Source organism: Macaca thibetana, chromosome 1 (assembly GCF_024542745.1).
Source record: "Macaca thibetana thibetana isolate TM-01 chromosome 1, ASM2454274v1, whole genome shotgun sequence".
Classification (NCBI taxonomy): Eukaryota; Metazoa; Chordata; class Mammalia; order Primates; family Cercopithecidae; genus Macaca; species Macaca thibetana.
Genome location: NC_065578.1, coordinates 182,050,456 through 182,070,948, shown reverse-complemented (window position 1 = coordinate 182,070,948; position 20,493 = coordinate 182,050,456). Strand labels below are relative to the sequence as shown.

General features: G+C 46.2%; 1 long non-coding RNA gene across 2 annotated transcripts; it reads right to left on the bottom strand.

The window, feature by feature from the left end:
- Positions 1–9,995: 9,995 nt before the first annotated feature.
- On the bottom strand, positions 9,996–18,600 carry LOC126940672 (uncharacterized). Of its 2 annotated transcripts, none has more exons than XR_007720874.1 (3): positions 18,534–18,600; positions 13,468–13,544; positions 9,996–10,272 (listed from the first exon to the last, which is right to left on the bottom strand). It is a non-coding gene; the product is annotated as an uncharacterized LOC126940672 (long non-coding RNA). The 2 variants fall into 2 exon arrangements; XR_007720876.1 differs by lacking the exon at positions 9,996–10,272 and adding an exon at positions 12,606–12,729.
- Positions 18,601–20,493: the final 1,893 nt, after the last annotated feature.

The window sequence follows — 20,493 nt, the reverse complement described above, 5'->3', positions numbered from 1 at the left end:
GGGGTTCACAGTTTTGTTGAACGCAGGTTTTCAAATCACTTGTGTGCAACAAACACAAGTGTGCATGTGTGCACACTCAAAAGCCAACTGTCTGAGTTGAGATCTTGGCCCCATCACTTAACTGCTTGACTTTGAATTGTATGCAAGTCACTGAATGTTTCTGTGCCTCCATTTCCTCTTTGTAAATGGGGGGATAACCACAGTACCCCTCCCCGCCCCCGCCAGGGAATTGGTAGAAGTGTTGCATTAATGACATGAATTGCTATTTGTAAAGTGTTTAGAACAGTGCTGAACATGCAGGTGCACTGTATAGGTGTTTGAGACCTACAAAAACATGGAGATTGAATTGTTAGATGATGTCTCCTCATCTTATGAAGTTCTTTCTTGATTCTTGCAGCCACCCTGGATTGGGTGAAACGGAGCTGAGCAGCTGAGGACTGAAGGTCGTGCCTTTTGTGTGAGTGAAGGAGAGAGGAAGTCCAGGCAAGCCTTCTGTGGGGGTTCATCAGTGGTTACCCAGGCTCGTCCCTGAGCCAGGCTGCTAGGCTGGCCAGCGTGTGACCTCCAAAGTCCACCTCAGACCACAGGATCCTGGTTTCTGGGGATGGGAACAGTGAATGAGTTTTTAAAAGGTCCTCAGTGAGCCGGGGATGGTGGCACATGCCTGTGGTCCCTGCCACTCAGGAGGCTGGGGAGGGAGGATCACTTGAGCCCAGGAGGTCAAGGCAGCAGTACACTATGGTCATGTCTATGAATAACCACTGCACGCCAACCTGCAGAACATAGTGAGACCCCATCTCAAATAATAAAAAAAAGTCTTCAGGAGATTTTGATATATAACTAGCTATGGAACTCACTGGTAGTGTTGATTTGCCTTTTCTGCCTGTTTTATTTTGTTTTAGTCTGTGGAGAGTGAGTGTGTTTGTATGTGGGATAATCCTCTGTAATCCACTTGCTCTGGCAGAGTTATTGTAACGACTGGTTTGGATGTGGTACTTTTGTATCAAAGCTCTTTCCATTGTCAGGTGGGTGAATAAAGATCATTATTTGTTCCTGTGTGTCACTGTCAAGTAGAGAGCTTTCCCGTTTTCTCCCTGCATCTCTCTGTATGCAGTAGGTATGCGAGAATGTAGTTATGGCAATGACATGCCCTTTCTTACCATTTCCCACATCCCTTTCTGAGTCAGCTAGAAATATTTGAGGGCCAGTGGGACTGACAATAGCTGTTCTAGGAGGTCAGAAAGGAAGCGGAAAGGCAAGGCTGGCTTGGTTTCTGGAGGAACAGAAGCCAGTCCTCAGAACCCTCCAGCCTCCCAGCACGGCACTGCTAGGGGAACTGTCCAGTTGAGTTACTTAGAATCGCATCTATACCGGGACCTGCTGTTAATCTCCAGCCCAGCCCCCATCAGAACCCAGACCAATAGCTGAGAATGGAGCTGTCTGTCTTTCTGAGCCTCCTGATTGTTTTGTTATTGCTAATGGGCTGATTTCCAGTTATGTAACCTCCTCTCTGTTAGATGAAATCTCATTATTTTACTGTGCTGTGCACATCAGGTCTGGTTCATGTTGAGCTACCTGAGAGGAGCTGGGAACGTGCTGTTTCTCATCATTTTCACCCAGCAAGAGAACTGGAGAGAGAGAGCTACACCCAAACCAAGTATGGTCAGGCCCTCTGGGCTGTTATATGATATTCCAGGAGACAGTGGAGTGAAGCGGACCTCAGCGTCCCAGAGGGGTGCTGCCAAGACAGTGTGCTTTCCTTGCTTGGAAGTCTTGGGTAAGTAAGTTCTCTTTCCAACCCAGAAGATTTTGAGGGGCATTTGTATATGGGGTAGAGAGAGTTCCTAAATTGACTTACAATTTTCTTGCACACAAATAAACAAAGAAGCAAGCAAACAAAAGCAAATAGAGACCTTCTTTCTAGGCCTGCTGTCTACTACGTTTTAGGGCCTGAGTGAGCTCTGATCCAGGCAAATCAGGTAACCAGGGCGTGGCTTCGAATCCATGTATGAAAGCCCCGACTCCCAGGCACAGTGTCCAGTGGGAAACAGAAGGTCTGGTGAGATCCCAAGGCCTGGAGTCCTCCGAGGTGGTTAGTGTGGTATGACTGGGGGCGTGGGGGCTCCGGGGTCAGGAGAACCGGTTTGATTCTGCTCTGCCACTCACCACCCATGTGATCTTGCGCAAATCACTCTGCCAGTCAGAAAAACAGAAACAGGTCTTTCCACAGAGAGTGTTTAATTACACAGGCATTGGAAGAGCTGAGGAGACAAACAGGGGCCAAATGGGGGCCTGAGAGCACAGGCCCAGAACACAAGGATTCTGCAGGAGGTGGGAAGCCAGGGCCCTCCAGTGGGAGGGGCTGCCCATTGTGAGTTGGGACTCTGGAGCCAGGGGAGGAGCTGGAATCATGGGGAAGACAGAGCTGAGAGATGTCATTTGGGGCAGAAAGAGATGAAGAGAAATACCCTGGCATCTCCCTTACTCTCTCCTCCAATCTTATGCTGATCCCCCTTTGGCTGAACCTACACGATGGCAAAGGAACTTGGGAAACGAGTCTACCGTGGAACAGAACAGAGCGGGGAAAGGGCAGGGAATGGATGAAAGAGCAAATGGGGCATGGCCTGCGTAGAGTGAATGTCTTTGAATAAATCGTCTCCAATGTGAATTATTGCCACTGACCCTTGGGCTGAGGCATGGGTGGACCAGGAGCTGGACTGGCCAGTGGACACTCTCAGCTATTTGGGAGGGGAAGGGGATGCAGTGTTTGCCCACATTGGTACTTCCTGTGACTGGAACAGCAGCCCTTGGTGATAATCTCCATGGGGCAGATTAACATGACCCTGCCTACTTCCATTTTACTGCTTTGTTTCTTTCTTTTAGCAGCTTCCTACCTCCTCTAAGAAGATTTTCCAGGCAAAACCCAGATCTGCTTTAGTGACTTCAGAAGAAACAGATCTGAGGGAGGATAAGAAGCCAGTAGACAATGGTATGTGTGTAAAAACACGCGGCAGACACACCTGCTCTCCAGCATTCTATCTCAGCTGATGGTCAGTGAGCCTTGGGCCGTCTTCACCTCCTTTTCCTTCCTCTCACTGTCTTTCCACTATGCCATCTCTATCAGTTCAGTTCCCAGTGGAACACAGATGGTTTGCCCGAAGAAAATCTAATGAGGGGTCTATTTATCTGTGGTCAGGGTTTGGGATGCCCATGTGCAGTAGTGATGCCCCAGGGATGAGCAAGAGTGGAAAGCTGTGGCTCCCTTGAGGCCTCAGGGCCAACGGAATGGACTATGCTGCTGGAGCCCTGGGGAGCTGGAGCTTGGAAGAGGGGAAAAGGGGTCACCTCAGAAACTGTAGTCATAGAGATGCAACCACTGCCACACTGCCCAGACTGTAGCAAGGCATGGCGGGAGCAGAGGGAATCAACACCCAGCACCCGTCCCTTTGACCCTTTGACCTGCTGGTGCCTTGCATTGGCTAAACCAGAAACTGGAGGGCAAAGAGCGCCCCAGTGTAGCAACCTATGGGGCCAAACTTCTGAGGTCAAAGCAGGACAGAAGGTGGAGAAGGGACTTGGGGGGACACATGGAGAACAATCAGCAAAGTTTACCCCCTTTGTCCCTTGGCACTGGAAAATCTGAGAAGCACCAGATCTTGTATGAGTTACCTAAGAGGGGTTTGTTGCTTGAATGTCTTTCCACTTTGGGGGATTTTTGAAGAAAGTGTTTATGAGCAGGGCAGCTTGCCCCTTTACCTAGTCTTCCAAGAATAAAAGACAAGGCCTCAGTTTTTAGTCAGTTGTAAACACTTATATTCTTTATTTTTAGGTTATGAGGATGAGGGTGGCTATCCAAAGGATTGAGAGAGTAGGCTTTTGCACTATGTAGCCATGGATTCAAATCCCAGCATTACCACTGATTAGCTTGGGGCTTTGTTAAAGTTAGTGACTTCTCTGAGCCTTGATTTGCCAAAATGTAATGTGTTAGAAATATCAAAACATGGTTGAAAGGATGGAATGGGGTAAGATGTATAAATTGTTTAATAATGTTAGCTACATGGTTTTATTTTGCAAACACATGGAGTGGAGTTATTGGGCAAGAAGCAAGATGCTCTTGCAAGGGAAAGTCTTGGCCATTTAACCAGTTATGGGGTGGGGGGAGGACTTTGGTGACACGGCAGGTGCCCAAGATCTTCAGAGTGGCAAATCAGTACATTTAAGGGCAGTTTTGACTGCCTGGCTGACCAGATGCTCCCCCAGCAGAACTATATCCGCAGGTACTATCTGGAAGTTAGAAGGTATCCTGTTGGGCTGCCTGGAGGCAGGGTTGTAGGGGGTTGGTGACCCTTTGTCTTGGGGTGTGAGGTCAGATGTGTCTGATTAGAGAGGACTAAGAAGGAGACAGGCTGCTGTCCTCTTGGATGGCTCATCTCAAATAACTGCCACCATCTAACATCTGACTAGTGCTCTGCCACCTACAAAACACTCTCATTTCCATCATCTCCTAATTTCACATGGACAGGGCTTAGCTTGCTTGTTCAAATCTCCCATGACTGACCACTTCTGCTGATTCACACAGGAAAAATCATCTAGTTGAGATGAAAAAAACAAACCTTGAATGTGTCTCTACAGACTTTGACATTTTGAGTAGGAAATAGGACTTGAGGACTCATGAATTTTCGTCTCTCTTTCCTGTTGAAGGTTGAGACTTTGCAAGAGAGAGGGGGCCGTGGGCTATGAGCGGCTGGCTCTGGGGAGGGTTTTAGAAGTGTAAGGTTGGTGGAGGCGACACACCAGGGTGACGGGTTGCTTGCAGGAATGGAGTGGCAACCCAGGAAGGGTGGGGTTTTGGCCTGAATGCTTTTGTCAAACCCATCTTCAGAATGGACTTTATTTATTTATTATTTTTTATTTAAATTTTATTAAATGAAGGTCAGGGGTACATGTGCAGGTTTGTCTTAGGGTAAACTTTTGTCATGGGGGTTTGTTGTACAGATTATTTCATCACCCAGTTATTAAACCTGGTATCCATTGGTTATTTTTCCTGGTCCTCTCCCTCTCCCTCCTCCCACCTTCCACCCTCCAATAGGCCCCAGTTGTGTTGTTCCCCTCTATGTGTCCATGTGTTCTCATCATTTAGCTCCCACTTACAAGTGAGGACGTGTGGCATTCGATTTTCTGTTTGTGCGTTAGTTTGCTAAGGATGATGGCCTCCAGCTCCATACGATGGACTTTAAAGGGGGCATTTGAGACTCTAGAGAAAAATGCCCTGAAGAAGCATAAAGCTCAATACCATCCCTAGCAGGTGGAGCCACGTGGAGGCAGTGGTTACTTTTCAGGTGCAAATGAGAAGAAAAGGGTTGGGGACATGGCTGTAGACTTCAGACCCAACTGCACAGAGTGTGGGCCTGAAACAATTTAAACTTGAATTTTTTTTTTTTTTTTTTTTAGACAGTCTCACTCTTGTCACCCAGGCTGTAGTGTAATGGCACAATCTCAGCTCACTGCAACCTCTGCCTCTCAGGTTCAAGTGATTCTCCTGCTTCAGCCTCCCAAGCAGCTGGGACTACAGGTGCCCACTACCATGCCTGGCTGGTTTTTGTATTTTTAGTAGAGATGGGGTTTCACCATGTTGACCAGGCTGTGAACCTGAATTTTCACACAAGAAAGTAAATACATGTGCAGATTCATTTCCCCACCTTGTAGGTTTATGTCAAGTTGAGGACAGACTGCTACTGTTGCTGGGAGGATAGAACCCTGTGGATATGCCTCACATCCTCTTCCAACGAGGTAGAGTTGCACGGTGGTGAAGTCTTGGCCTCAGGCGTTCAAGTCCTGGCTCTACCACTTACTCTCTATGTGACTTTGGACAAGTCCTCTAACTTTTCTTAGCTGTAGTTTCCTTCTCTGTGAAGCAGAAATGGTAATTGGGTCTATGTCAGGATGATTCTGAGGCTTCAGTGAAATTATGTGAGCAAAGAACACTGTTGGCACGCAGCAAGTATCATAGCATCCTCATTGGAGCCTTTCCTATTCTGGTGACCTAAGCTGGTGTTCACCTTCCAAGTGCTCTCTACAGGCCCCAACCCTGGCCTGACTTACCTTTCCAGAGGCACAAGGAAGTCCTAGACATCCCCAGATCCACACAGTACCACATGGGGAGAGGAGGAGTTGCCCAGGCAGGAGACTGGCGGGAGCTGACAAAGGAGCAGGAGGAAAACCAAGGGCGAGCGTTTCCTTGAAAGATGGAGAGGAAAGATTCTCATGAGTGAGGTCACAGACTGGAGAGAAGGGAGATGTGCTGTGAGGGGAGAGCAGAGGGTGCCTCTCAACCTGGGAGATGCAGTGTGATGGCAGGTGGGAGACCTGAAGTCCACCCTGCCCTGCTGTGGGGTCTTGAGATGACTGCTGACATCTCTGTCTTGGCCTTCCTTAAAATTATGGGGACCAGAGGGGGTGATTCGATGATTTATTCTTTCAAATTTCTTTTAGCTTTAAAGTGGTATGATTCTATGATTAAAGGATTTACTTTTTTATTTTTATTTCATTTTATTTTATTTTTTTGAGGTGGAGTCTCGTTCTGTAACCCAGGTTGGAGTGCAGTGGTGCGATCTTGGCTCACTGCAACCTCCGCCTCCTGGGTTCAAGTGATTCTCCTGCCTCAGCCTTCTGGGTAGCTAAGATTACAGGTGCCCGCCACCATGCCCGGCTAATTTTTGTATTTTTTAGTAGAGATGGGGTTTCAAATTAAAAATTAAATCTCAATTCAACAGGCTTTATTGAGGACCCCAAGATTTTTACTGTGTTCAAGGTGCCCTGGGGAGCCTACACCTGGTTGGGAGTCCTGGATTGGTTATCCATGATAGTTTGATCTCAAATGAATCATTCAGCTTTCTTGATCTTCAGGTTTTCCATGTCTTCTAATAGTTATTGAGCACTCACCATCCAAGCAAGCTACCAGGCACTTTCAATTAGATTATCTCATTGAATACTGACAATCCTGCAAAGAATTTATGGATGAGGAGTAGTATTAGCGAAGCTGTGGGTTTCTTCAATGTCCCATGTCTCTGAGTGGTGCAGTTGGGAGGTAAGCAGAAGTCTGTTCCCTCCCCTGACCCTTATATGATGCATCTCCACACCTGTTTGCCACAGTTTCCGTCAGTGGAAGAGGCACCACCAGGGTCACGAGTCTATCACAGAGCAAACCTAGTGAATTATAATGAGATACTTATTTATCTGTCTCTCCTGCTATGTGTAAGATTCTTGAAAAACAGGGACTGAATCCAAATTACCTTTTTGTATCTCTGGAGTCCAGTAGAACATCTGGTACATAACAGGGGCTCAGGAGATATTGAACCAGGCATTAGGACAGGCACTGGGGATTCATAGATTAAAGGATTTAGATCTAGCCCTCAAGGACTCACAGTCTAAAGGGGATATGGGCGTACAACTATATAATGACAATGCAATGAGACACTTACTTTAATAGAGGTATGTATAATGTGAACATTTTTCTTTTTTGGGGGGTTGAATTCATTTTAGTGAATACATTTTTTGAAATTTAAAAATTAAGGTCATTTTTATTTTTATTTTATAGCATATAGACAAATACAAAGAATTTTATATTGAATATCTATCACCAAACTTATTAGATCTTGCCAAACATTTGCCAAACTTACTTTAAATAAACACACACACACACACACACACACACACGCTGCAGATCAGCTGAAAGAACCTGGATGTTCCTTTGAATCTCATTGTCCTCCCTCTGTAGAAGTAGCCTTTAATTAGGTTTATTATCCCCATACGTTTTCTTAAAGAGACAGGGAGAGACAGGGTCTTGCTCTGTTGACCAGGCTGGAGGGCAGTGGTGTGATCATGGCTCACTGCAGCTGTACCTCCTGGGCTCAAGTGATCCTTCTGACTCAGCCTCCCATGTAACTGGGGCTATAGGCTCACACTTCCACACGCAGTCCCCATGCAAATTCTTATATACTATTGTGTGTGTGTGTGTGTGTATAAATATATAAATATAAATATAAATATAAATAGAGAGGAGCCTATATAGATTCTTTCCTTCCTCCTTCCCTCCTTCTCTCTTCCTTCCTTCCCTCCTTCTCTCTCTTCCTTCCTTTCCCCCTTCCTCTCTTTTTCTCTTCTCTCTCTCTTCTTCTTTGTGATTCTTAACAAAGTGGAAGTCTACTAGACATATGACTCAGAGACTCGTATTTTCCCAGTTAATCTATGCAGATTTATTGGATGAATGGCTTACTTGCCTTTCATCCTGTGTTTTGTGAAAGTGAGAGGTTAGGGTAGGGGCTATGCCTCCCACCAGAGAGATGTCTTTTTGCCCTTAAATTGGTAAGAGAAGGTCTCAAGAGAGACCACATGGGAAAGAGGCAGAAATGCTCAGTTGGGTCATGAAGGACCCCTGGGCATTGGAGCAGGAGCCCTCACAATCGTCTAGAACAGCAGTTCTCCACAGAGAGGGGGCTTTTCATGTTGGAGTTAGGCTGCAGGAAATATTTTGCTTTTAAAAAACATAATAGAAGTTTGAGAATGTTTTGCTCAAAGTTATCTCTGAGGGCACCATCATTTTTCAGGAGACCCCAGCTCATCCTCGAGCTCAGTGGTCTATCACGCACCCCCAAGAACATACTCCCACGTCCTACAACACCTTTGTATTAGTAAGGGTGCAAGTTCTGCTACTCTGACAAAGACGCAAAGCTGGAGCTGCCACATATTTTCAGAAGTCTTGGGACCTGATTGTTACACAGAGCTATCATTAACAATTAAATTTTTATAAATTTAAAAGTGAATATATTAAAAGTCAAGCTAATCAATACTCAAAACTCCCCGCTTCCTAATTCCTTAACTACATTGTACTCTTCTCGATGCTGCTGCGGTGATTTGCACGTATCATGTCTGCATGGGGCAATGCCCTGTAACGGGGTGAGGCTGCAGCTCTGGGGTCTGACCGTCTAGTCTCCTTTGATCCTGCCGCTCTGTCATCTCAACACCTTATTCCATCCTGGGTCCAAGGAGCTTGTCTAAGCTCTAACTCCTGCCTGCACCCTGGATCAAGGAAAACAGGGAAGAAGGAGAGGGAGGGTCCCTTTTTTCCTTTTAAATGTATGGTCTTGACCTTGCATACATTGCTTCTGCTCTGTTACCCTAATGGCCACATCCAGCTGCAAAGCAGCCTGGGAATGCAGTCTTCATCAGGGCTGCCATGTGCCCAACTAAAACATTTCTAACTCTAGAAGGAAAGAATGGATATTAGGGGAGAGCTGGCCCTCCCTAACATTTCAAGGGTTCTGCTCAGCTTCTAGGCCACCAACCAGCCCTCCGCTCCCTCATCCCACCTCTTCTGAAGGCCCATGGCAAGTCTCCAGGAAGGCTCTTGGAATTGTCCAAGCTGGTGTAGATGTGGCCCCTTCCAGCCAATGTGTTCAAAACACTCATGGGCTTCCTACATCCCCCGCCTCCAGGCAGCAAGAAGAGACTCAGAAACACATGAACTAGGACCATCTTTGTACAGAGTGAGCACCAACAGATAAACCCTGGCAAAGGTGCCTCCACTGTATTTAGGACTGAGCTGGACTCTGGGTGAGGAGGGAATAATGGTATTAGGAAAAACTAGATAGTCGTTGCTTCAAGGAGCTCCTAATCCAGATGAAACTCATATAGCTGGACGATCACTAATAATACAGGCAGTATCTGGTAAGGACCAGATAATTCTTTTCTAATTTTGAATTCTGGGCAGAGAACCAGTCTCCATGAGCAACCAACTCACTATTGGTCTAAGCTCTTGTTTTGAACTTGGACAGTTATAATCAAATAAAACTTACAACAGAGTTTGGTTGATATTAGTTAAAGCTCTACCTAATTGTTGTGCTGCCTAGTAATTAGGCAACAATGATAAGCGTCCACATAAATGACTAATTAGCATTATTTTTACATGATCAAAGTTTTCACTGTTACCCTGTACAGTTTATTGGTTGTCACTCTTGGTTCCAGCTTCCAGCCATAACTAACACTTTGCAGTATGCAGGAGGCCCTGGCCCTCTCCAGCCTGTAGCCTGTGCCTGGAATGGTCTCTCTTGAAGTTCTCCATCAAGCCCTGTTGATACTTGGAGGAGGCATGGCACAGTGGTCAAGTGCTTGGGCTCTGGGGTCAGAATGCCTTCACGACTTAACTCCAGTGTTTAAGCTGGGTGAGCTTAAGTGAGTTGCTTAATCTTCCACTGCTTCAGCTTGAGAATGTGCCTAAAACATAATTAATAGTATATGTTATTAGCTCCTTTATTCATTCATTTGTTCAGCAAACAATAGCATCCACTATTTTCCGGGTCCTGTTCTACATGCAGAGAATTAGTAGTGAAATAAACAAAGTTCTGCCCCCATAGTTTACATTTTAGAGGAAGGAGACAGATAATTAACAAGTCTGAAAGTTTATCAGGTGGTGTTAAGTCTGATGAAGAAAACAAGGCATGTTAAGGTGATAGAGGAAGTGCATCAGTCAGGAGAAGCTAGATGAAGCTGCAATAACAAACAACCTCCAAATCTCAGGGGCTTTGCTCATGCTCCATGTTAATTGTGGGGTGGGCAGGAGGGCTCTATTCCACATCTTTCTCACTCTGTGATCCAGTCCTCATCCTCTGGACTGTCACTGGTCATTATAGCAGGCAGAAGGAGGAATATGATGACTCATGTTGGAAGAGGGGAAACCAGAGATACTGATATGCTGAGTAATCTCTGCTTGCTCCAGATCTGTTCTTATAGTTCTGCTCTGCTCCACTCTGTGCTCTTGAGCCTGAACTCCATGGATTGCATCACCAGGGCTCCCTGCCCTCTGATTTCCAGTTGTATTTGGCCAAAAGGAGGCATCATCAGGAGAATCAAGGATGGGAAGAGAGCCAGGTGCTTGCTCTGTTGCTCTCTGCTTGGCCACAGTTCTGCAGTGGCTGTTTTCCTAAGGCCACAATGCCATCAAGCACTCTCACTTTCATGGCTCTGGCTCTCAGAGGGGTGCTGGTAACACCAGTTTCTCCTCCTACAGGACTGACCATGGTATTGGCTTCCTAGTGTGGCTAATTTTGAGGGGCCTTAAAATCTCTTCTTGGTTTCCTCCTTGAGTAGAATTTTCATGGAAAGATCTCTCCAAAGATCGTAGCTGAATGTTCCAGTCACTTCTTGCCAGGACCCTCAAATATAATAGGCCAAAGGATTTGTGCCACAGAGGCCCCCTCTGAGGACATGACATTTGAAGTGGGGGAGAAACTCAAGCAGGTACTGGGTGCGGTGGCTCATGCCTGTAATCCCACCACTATGGGAGGCCAAGTCAGGTGGATCACCTGAGGTCAGGAGTTCGAGACCAGCCTGGCCAACATGGTGAAACCCCATTGCTACTTGCTACCAAAAAATACAAAAATTAGCCGGGTGTGGTGGCATGTGCCTACAGTCCCAGCTACTGGAGAGGCTGAGGTGGGAGAATTGCTTGAACCCAGGAGGTAGAGGTTTCAGTGAGCCAAGATCACACCACGGCACTCCAGCCTGGGCAACAGAGTGGGACCCTGTCAAAAACAAAACAAAACAAAACAAAACAAAACAAAACAAAACAAGTTAGGCAGGTATTGCAGTGGGGAAGAAAGATGGTCCAGACTGAAAGAAGACCTTAGTGGTGGGAGAGTGGTTCTTGGCACATTCAAGGAACAGCAACAATGCCGCTGTGGCCAGAGCTAAATGAGCTGGTGGAGAAATGGTAGGAATCAGGGCCAGAGAGGCAGAGACCCAGATGACACCCATGTTTTTGTAGGTGATGGGAGAAACTTTAGATTTTATTCTGAGTGACACAGGAAACCACTGGGAGGTTTTGAGCCATGAGGGACATGATCTGGCTTATAGTTTTAAAGGATAGTTCTGATTTTAAAGGCAAGATGGAGCAAGGAGATTGATTAGGAGGCTAATGCAAGAGTCTCAGAGGGAGAAGCTGGTGGCTTAGACCAAGGTGAGAGCAATGGAGGTGGTGAGAAGTGATACATTAGGGTCTTATTTTTAAGGTGGAGATAACACAAGCTTTGCTGACTGGTTGGATGTTGGCATGAGAGGAAAAGAGAACTCAAGAAGAACTCCAGAGATTTGGCCTGAAATGGGAAGACTGAGGGAGATGCAGTTTTTCTGAGAGATGAGGGTGGATCTCAAGTGTTCAGTTATGGTCATATTTCGTTAAAGATTCCCATTAGAACTTGAAGGGGAGATGTTGAGCTTAGATTTAGTTAAAGATTCCCATTAGAACTTGAAGGGGAGTTGTTGAGCTATGGTTAGAGGAACAGGTCAGAGCTAGAAATACAAATTTGGTGGTTTCTGGTTGCAAGTCGTGTTTAAAGCCAAGACATGGGTGAGCTCCTTGAGGGAGTGAGAGCAACAGAGAAGTGGTGTGAGGAGGGAGGACTGGGGCATTCCTGCATGTGAAGATGTGGAGGGTGAGGCACCAGCAAGGGAAGGAAGGAAGGGTGGATGAAGGAGAAGAAGTAAGTGAAGAAAGTGTTTCAAGGAGGAGGGGATAGTCACCTTCCACGATGCTGCTGAGAGACCGAGTGGCTGCTCCTCCAAGAAGTCTGCTCTAGCCCCTCAAAGTGGACCCTTGGCTTTTTCCTGCGCTCCCGCACATCCACTGCTGATTCTCTGTATTGTAGTTATCTTCTGTCACGTCCATCTCCCCCTCTGTACCCAAAGTTCCATGAAGATGATGTCTTGTTAATGACACTGAGTTCATGCCAGGCATATAGTGGTGTTAAGTTAACATAATTCACAAAACACAGGACTCAACCAAGGGGATGTGCACCTACCCCTGCAACCCCATGTACTGCCCAAGCCTCCAGATTTGGTTCAAAGAACTGAGGTTCTCTATTCTTTTCACCTTCCAGGGGCCCAAAGACTCTTTTAAGCCCTCAATGCCCCCACCAACGATCCTCCCCCTTATCATGTTGAGCGCTCTGGGACTATTTCCCCTGGCCAGGCAACCTAGGTGCCAGGAAACAGGGCTGCAGAATTGTGGAGATACAGATTTTTACATTGTCTGTCTTGGTGGTGACCTATTGAGTTCTGAGGGGGTAGGAGAGAGGGTGGTGGAGGGAAAGAGAGAGAGAGAGAGAGAAAGAGATAGATAGATAGAGAGAGATAGGGAGAGAGAGAAGGGAAAGGGAGGGGAGGGCAGGGGAGGAGAGAAGAGAGAAGAGAGGAGAGGAGAGGGAGAAAGAAGAGAGAAAGGAGAGCAGATCGGGAGAGGAAGAGGGAAAGAGACCCAAGACAGGGGTAGTGGCTCAGTATAAAAGAGGTGACCTGGGGAAAATTAGCTTTCTTCCCTCTGGCACCTCAGAAACTTGGGGTAGAAAAGTGGTTTGGCTTAACACTTCCATTTTACAAAAGGAAAATTGAGACTCAGAAAAGTGAGCGACTTACGATTTCAGAGGTGGCTGTGTGGCAGGGCTGGCCTAGCATGCATCCCTTGTGTCTCCCAGTTCAGTGTCCTCTATAACCTGGTGGTTATAGAGGGTTATAGAGGTGGTTATTCCTTGGGGAAAGGAATAGTTGTGTCTCTCTCAGACGAATATCTTCTACTTATTCAGTAATACCTAGAACTGCTCTAAAAGACAGCCTTCTGGTCCACAAATGAGAAAGGCTAAAACTGCACATGATGCAGAGAGAACAAAGGTGGGCTGCTTCTCTGCTAAGGATTCATTGACAGCCATTCCTTAGGAGAGGGGTAGGGGATTGGGATTTAGGAAAGGGAAGGCTAGAGTTGTGAAATTCAAACTGAAGTTGAGTGAGAGGCACAAATTTGCTATTTGCCTTCTGAGCATGAATGGACCAATTTCATGATGAATCAACCTGACTGTGCACACTTGAGAAGGCAGAAGAAAGCCACAGTGGCTCAGTTTTCATCCCACCAATGAGAGAGTGAGGCATGAATCTTGATTTTGCTCCTATGAGGGGCCAAGTGATCTGCCAAGAAAGGCTCAGGTTAGTGGAGTCCAAGTGTGACCACATAGGATCTGAGTGGGGCTGTTCTCCTTCTGGGGACTGCCTGGGTAGCATCTGTCTTGCCCAGTTGGCCACTGGTGGTGGGGGTGGGAGGTGGGGCATATTCTAGGCCTTTCTGGGATCTTCGTTGCTGGGTAGTCATGAGGTTCAGCAGTGGGCTTGGTGCTCAGGTCCATGAGCTGAGCATTCCTGGGTTTGCTCAAGTCTGGGGGCTTTGCCAGGTTCTGTCTCACCTAGCTCTTTCTGACAGCGCTAATTTGCAAACCCAGTCCCTTCCACAAAGAGCCTGGCAGCCTCACCTCTTTTCTCAGTGAAGGTTTAATAGCAGAGCACTAAAACAGGTCTCATTGCTAAGCCTTCATTATTTCCACAACATATACTACAGGACTCCTACTAATACACTGTGACGCATTGTCCTCATTAAAACTAAACGACTCATGTCAAATTAAATAAGCAGAGAACACTGGGTTAGCCAAGGGTCTGGCTTGCAATTACATGTTTGTTTACTTGTTAATTGTCCAAGTTTAATAATTTTAGTGGCCCTTTCTTCTTGTCAATACAAATTACTGATGCCTCGGACTTGGTTTTCTAGGGAGCCCAGACTGGGAGGCAGGATGTGGATGATCAGTCCTACTGTGCCATATTGTACAAGACACTGAACCCTGTGCTGAGCCTCTCCTGGAGTACAGGGGCATGATCATCACCACCTACCCACTTCTCCAGCATGCTGAAGAGCTACTATAAAGTGGCAACATCCAAAGAGCCCTAAGTGTGCTCCTCTCTGGGAAGAGCTTTGGTCCAAAGATAAGTGTTCAGTTCACGGGTCTAGCAGGGCTTTGAAGGCTGGTGTATCCATCAGGGTTCTGCCAGAGAAATAGAACCAGTAGGATTTATTGCAAGGGATTGACTTACACAGTTGTGGGGTTGGCTAGGCAAGTGAAAGCCACAGGGCAAGCTGTCAGGAAGGGCAGGGTGAAAACTCATGTAGGAACTAAAGCTACCATCCACAGGCAGGATTTCTTTCTCCTCAGGGAAGCCTCAGTTCTGCTCAGTTCTTTAGCTTGCAACAGACTGGACTATGTACAGCAAGATTATTAAGTATAATATTCTTCTCTTAAAGTCAACTGACTGTAGATCTTAACCACATCTACAAAGTACCCTCACAAGAACAGATATCTTAGTGCTATTTGAATAACTGAGTACTATGGCCTGGTTAAGTTGACACACAAAACTGACCATCACAACTCCAATCTAGAGACAGTCATCCCATTTAGCACTATTGCCTGTACTTGGTGCTAGAAAGTCCGTGGGGTTCAGTTCAATTTTAAGAGGAATATTTTCTTCCAAACATTTCATTCATTTACATTTTCATTAGACATATTTGGAGCACTTGCTAGGGGCCAGGCACTGCACTAGGAACTGGAGGTACATGTATGAGTAAGCTGTAGTTAGTCTGTGCTGCAGGAGAGCTTGAAGTCTGGTAAGTGAAATGAGCACACACACAGATGACAATGTGGCGAGTGCCACAAGAGTGCTATGCACATGGCTTTCAAGGAGCCCAGCCCTGGGAAGTCAGAGGACGCTTCCCGGAGGAGGCAATGCCTGGTTGTGAATGGATAGGGAAAGTGGGGGAAGCAGTAGAAAGGAGATGTGGGGAGATTGGGCATTTCAAGCAGAGTGGACACACAATTCCACAAAGGCACAAAGGTGAGGAGTGCCACAGATTTGCAGGGGAGGTAAGCAGGTCTGTGAGCCTGGAGTGAGGACTGTGGGTGGTGGAGGCTAGTGAGGCTGGAAAGGTGGTGCTGCATCCTGAAGAGCCTCATAGAGGAGTTTGGACTCATCCGTAGATGATGGGGAGCAACATGATCACCTCTGCATTTAAAAGGGCCTCTTGACTGGGCACAGGGACTCACGCCCGTAATCCCAGCACTTTGGGAGGCTAGGGTGAGAGGATCACTGGAGCCTAGAATTTGAGACCAGCCTGAGCAACATAGGGAGACCCTGTCTTTACAAAAAATATAAAAAATAGCCGGGCATGGTGGCATGCACGTGTGGTCCCAGTTACTTGGGAGGCTGAAGCAGGTGGATCAGTTGAGCCCAGGAAGTCAATACTGCAGTGAGCTATGATGGCACCACTGTACTCTAGCTGGGGCACTCAGTGAGACCCTGTCTCACAGAAGAAAAAAAGAAAGAAAGAAAAAGAAAAAAAGATCCTCTCTAGAGTGCGAGGGGAGGATGAGATTATGGGACAGGACTTGGGAGAAGAAGGCCCATTAAAGTCTAAAGACACAGAGTCAGGCCAGAGGAACTATTTAAGGATTGGAGAGAAGGCACCCAGAGCTATTTTGGAGGTGAAGTCCACAGAACTGAGTGGTTGGTTGGTCCCATGGGTGTGTAAAGAGAGGCAAGAATAAAAGATCGCACTACTTACCCAGATAGAGAACATGCAGAAGGCAGAGACTTATAGGGCACAATGATGAGCTCAGCTGGGGATATATTGAGTTTGAAGTGTCTGAGGGACACATAGCTGCCAGCTGGCACCTTGACATATGGATGTAGGGCTCAAGTAAGAGGTGTGGGCTGGGTATTGGGATATAAGATGTTTGGGAGCCATTAGAAATAGTGATGATCTAAAGTGTGGAGTAGTTAAGATCATAAAGAAACAACCCCTTGAGACAGACATTGTGTCCAATTCACAGATGTGGAAACTGAGGCTCAGAGATTGAGTACATATATTGAGGTTTATACACCTGATATTTCCCTCTGGTTTTGTCCCTCCTCAGAGCACACCCCCAGTGGTGTCCATCACAATGCGTGTCTACAGATTCTTACCTGCCTGCCTCCCTACCAAACTCTGAGCCCATGAGCACGCAGTTGCTTCAGGGTGTTGGGGGGATGATGGCCCTGTGTGTAGGTGGTCGTCACAGGAGCCCATTGTTATGAGACAATATCTTCTGCTGTTAACTGATGCCTGGGTTTCTACAATTTGGAATTTATTCTTTTTCTGGAAGTAATTTTCTTTTTAAATTTTTGTTAAATTTTTAAAAAATTTTAGACTAATTAACAAAGACTATATATTCAAGGTGTACATAGTAATGATTTGATATACATATATTGTATAGTGATTATCACAACCAAATGAATGAACACACCCATCACCACCCACACTGTACATTAGAGCCTTAGGATTTACTCATCTTAGAACTTGCAGTTTAGTACCCTTTCATCAACACTGCCCTACTTTCCCCACCCCCAGCACCTGGCAAACACTATTCTATCCTCTGCTTCTGTAAGTTCAACTTTTTTAGATTCCACATATAAGTAAGATAATATGGTATTTGTCTTTCTGTGTCTGGCTAATTTAACTTAGCATAATGTCTGGCAGGTTGAGCACCTGAAATTTATTCTTTTGGTTTAAGGCTCCTATTTTGTGAAAAAGGCAAAATAACCATGGGAAGCGAATTTGCCACATATGGTCATTTTCACCGACTGGTGAATGCATTGACTAGGTTAGCACTTTTTCCACTGGTGCAGCCCTGTCTCACAGGGGAAGGGACTGAGATTCTGGGAGGTCGTGCAGCTCGTAGGTGGCAGAGCTGGGGCTGGAACCACACCCTTTACATTCCAGTTATCTTTCCCGCTTTGTGTGACACCCTGAGGACTGGCTTTGGTTGGGTGAGTAAGGGAGCACATGTGAGTTCTGGGTACCTGGGATGAGGAGGAGGTGTAGGAGATCCTCGGGCAGGAACTCTCCACAAGCAGGGAAGGAGTCCTAGGGGAAGGGGCCCGGGTTGTTCCCACTACAGCACACAGGGCACACCTCTCTCTCACCTGGTTATTGTCAGAGTGAACACCCTACCCTTGAACCTCGAGGTGGTGTTCAGAAAACAACCCAGGCTGTCCTCAACCAGTTAGCAGAATTTAGAACCAGCATGAAAAAGAGAGAAATATAAGGTGAGCAAGGGAGAATTTGACCAGGAGACAGACAAGGCAGCCTCTGGCTGGTTTTCCCTGAGGCTGAGTGGTTGTCCAGGTTTACCAGGAGCCAGGAGCTGCAGTGGACACTTTAGTGGCTAAGGAGCTCCACATGTATGAGCAGACTCTGACCTGACCACAGTGGTCAGTGTGCCCTGCTCTGCACCAACCATTCGGAAATACGTTAGCTACAACTTACCAGTGCACTTTGCAAAAGGCAAAAAGATGTATACGAGATCCTAGAATGTTAGTTGCTATAGCAACATCTGCCTTTATTATCACCTAAATCCATTCACCACGTAAATATAGTAACTATTTGACTTCCCCACCCCCAATCCATTTGCTAGGATTAAAAAAAATTGTGACAACTGGAAAAAACCCCAACAAACAGAAGCGTGTGTGTGTGTGTGTGTGTGTAGTGGGCTTTCAGAGGATGAAAGAGGATGAAGACATTTGTGGGGCATGTAGATGTTCATATATCCCAAGTTCTTGGATGTAAGACTTACATCTCAACCAAGGCAGGAAGATGAATTCCTAGAAGGAATGGGCCAGATTGCCACATGGAAAGTTGAGTGACGAGGAATGAAGTAGGTGAGGTGCAGAAGAGGGGAATGATATCACAATGGGAAGAATTCTAGTTTGTAATCAGACAGACCTGGGCGCAAGTCTTGGTATCATTACTTACTGCCTGAGTAACACTGGACCACCCAATCACCTGAGCCTCAATTTCCTCATCTGAAGGTGGGAAAACCATATCCCACAGCCTGTTTCAGCAACTTGGTCTTCTTCCGGGAGGCCTCAGTACCCATGAGCCTGAGCTAGAGATGTGCTCACCAGCAGGAGTTTGTTTCCTGTGCACCAGTCAGTTCCCTGGAGGGGCAGGTGAAAAGGTGCGTGGCAGGGGTTGGTGAGGGTGATCATCGTGCCAGTCTGAACAAAGGGGCCAGGCTAGCTGGAGAAAGCAGGGCATGAGACAGGTCAGGGCAGGACAGTGCAGGGCAAAATAGGCAGTGGGGAGCAGGAGGCTCCTAACAGTGGACACTCCATGGGTCGTTTTTTCTTTTGAAGACTCAGTTTCCACAGACGGAGGTATTAACTAGGATTAGATGGGGTGAGGAATGAAACTATGGGCAGAAACTCAGCATCCAGTAGCCACTTATGGAAAGCCTGCTGTGAGCCAGGCACTGTGCTGGAAACTGGGATGTGAAGGTGGACAGATACAGGCCTGCTGAGGCCAGGGGAACCACTCCTGCTGAAAGGACAGAAACTTCCTTCTCATAGTCATCCTGTGCTCCATTTCCTTTCTTCCTTGGAACCCATATAGCAAAAGCAAACATTTGCTTTGCACTCACTCCTTGACAGGCACTGTTCTAAGTGCTTTACACACATTAATTCACTTAATCCTTGCAATAATTTCCTAAGGAAGGAGCTAATATTATCCCATGTTACAGATGAATAAACTGAAGCACACAGAGTGACATGCGCAGGAGCAGTGTGAGCCATAAGGTACTGGCTCTAAGAGTGACACTCAATCTGGTAGCTTCTTTTTCTATAATTCTCATGAGAAAATATACATAAAGCATTTAGCCTGCACCTGGTCACACTAAGTGCTCAGTATATGTTGGCCATTAGTGCTGTGGATATTACTGTCTGATGGAACTATTGTCAGGCTCATGAAATTCAATCTTTTCTCCTCTTTTTAGAAATGGCACTCAGTGTGCTTCATTAAAATTGTGATCGAGGCTCGATATGTTTTTAAAACCTATTTTAGAGTATACTTTGGTTATCTACTGCTGCCTGGTAAACTGCCCCAAAATTTATTATGCTCCCGGACTCTGTGAATCAGCAATTCAACAGCGCACAGTGGGGATGGCTTGTTTCTGTTTCAGGATGTCCGGTGCCTCAGCCAAGAAGATATAACAACTGGGAGTGACTTGAAAGGTGGGATTCTAGAAACATTTGGTGGCTATTCACATGCCTGTCTGGATAGCCTGAAGACTGAGCTCAGCTGGGATTGAAGATTAGAATGCCTCCGTACACCTACCTCTCCCTGGGCCTGGGTCCCCAGGGTAGTCAGATTTCTTATGTACATGGTAGCTCAGAGCTCCAAGTGCAAGTGTTCCAGCAACCAAGGAAAAGCTGCATGGCCTGATGATCCAGACTTCAGAATACTCTCGTTTGGAGGAGTCACAATTCCTTTCTTATCCAAAGGGAAGAGATATAGACTCTAATGGGGAGAGTATCAAAGGATATATCTGATTATCGAACATTTAGGAGGTTTGTTCACTATATAGAGAAATGAAACTCAAAGATTAAGCCAAAGACATGGTTGATATAATGTGGGTAATTTGCTTTTGTCAACATTTCCTTTAAAACCATTTTTTTAAAAATTTGCTTGACAAAAAGAATATGCTATAAATGATATAGGTAATGTTTCTCAAGTTATATTTCTTAGCTATTCCTAGA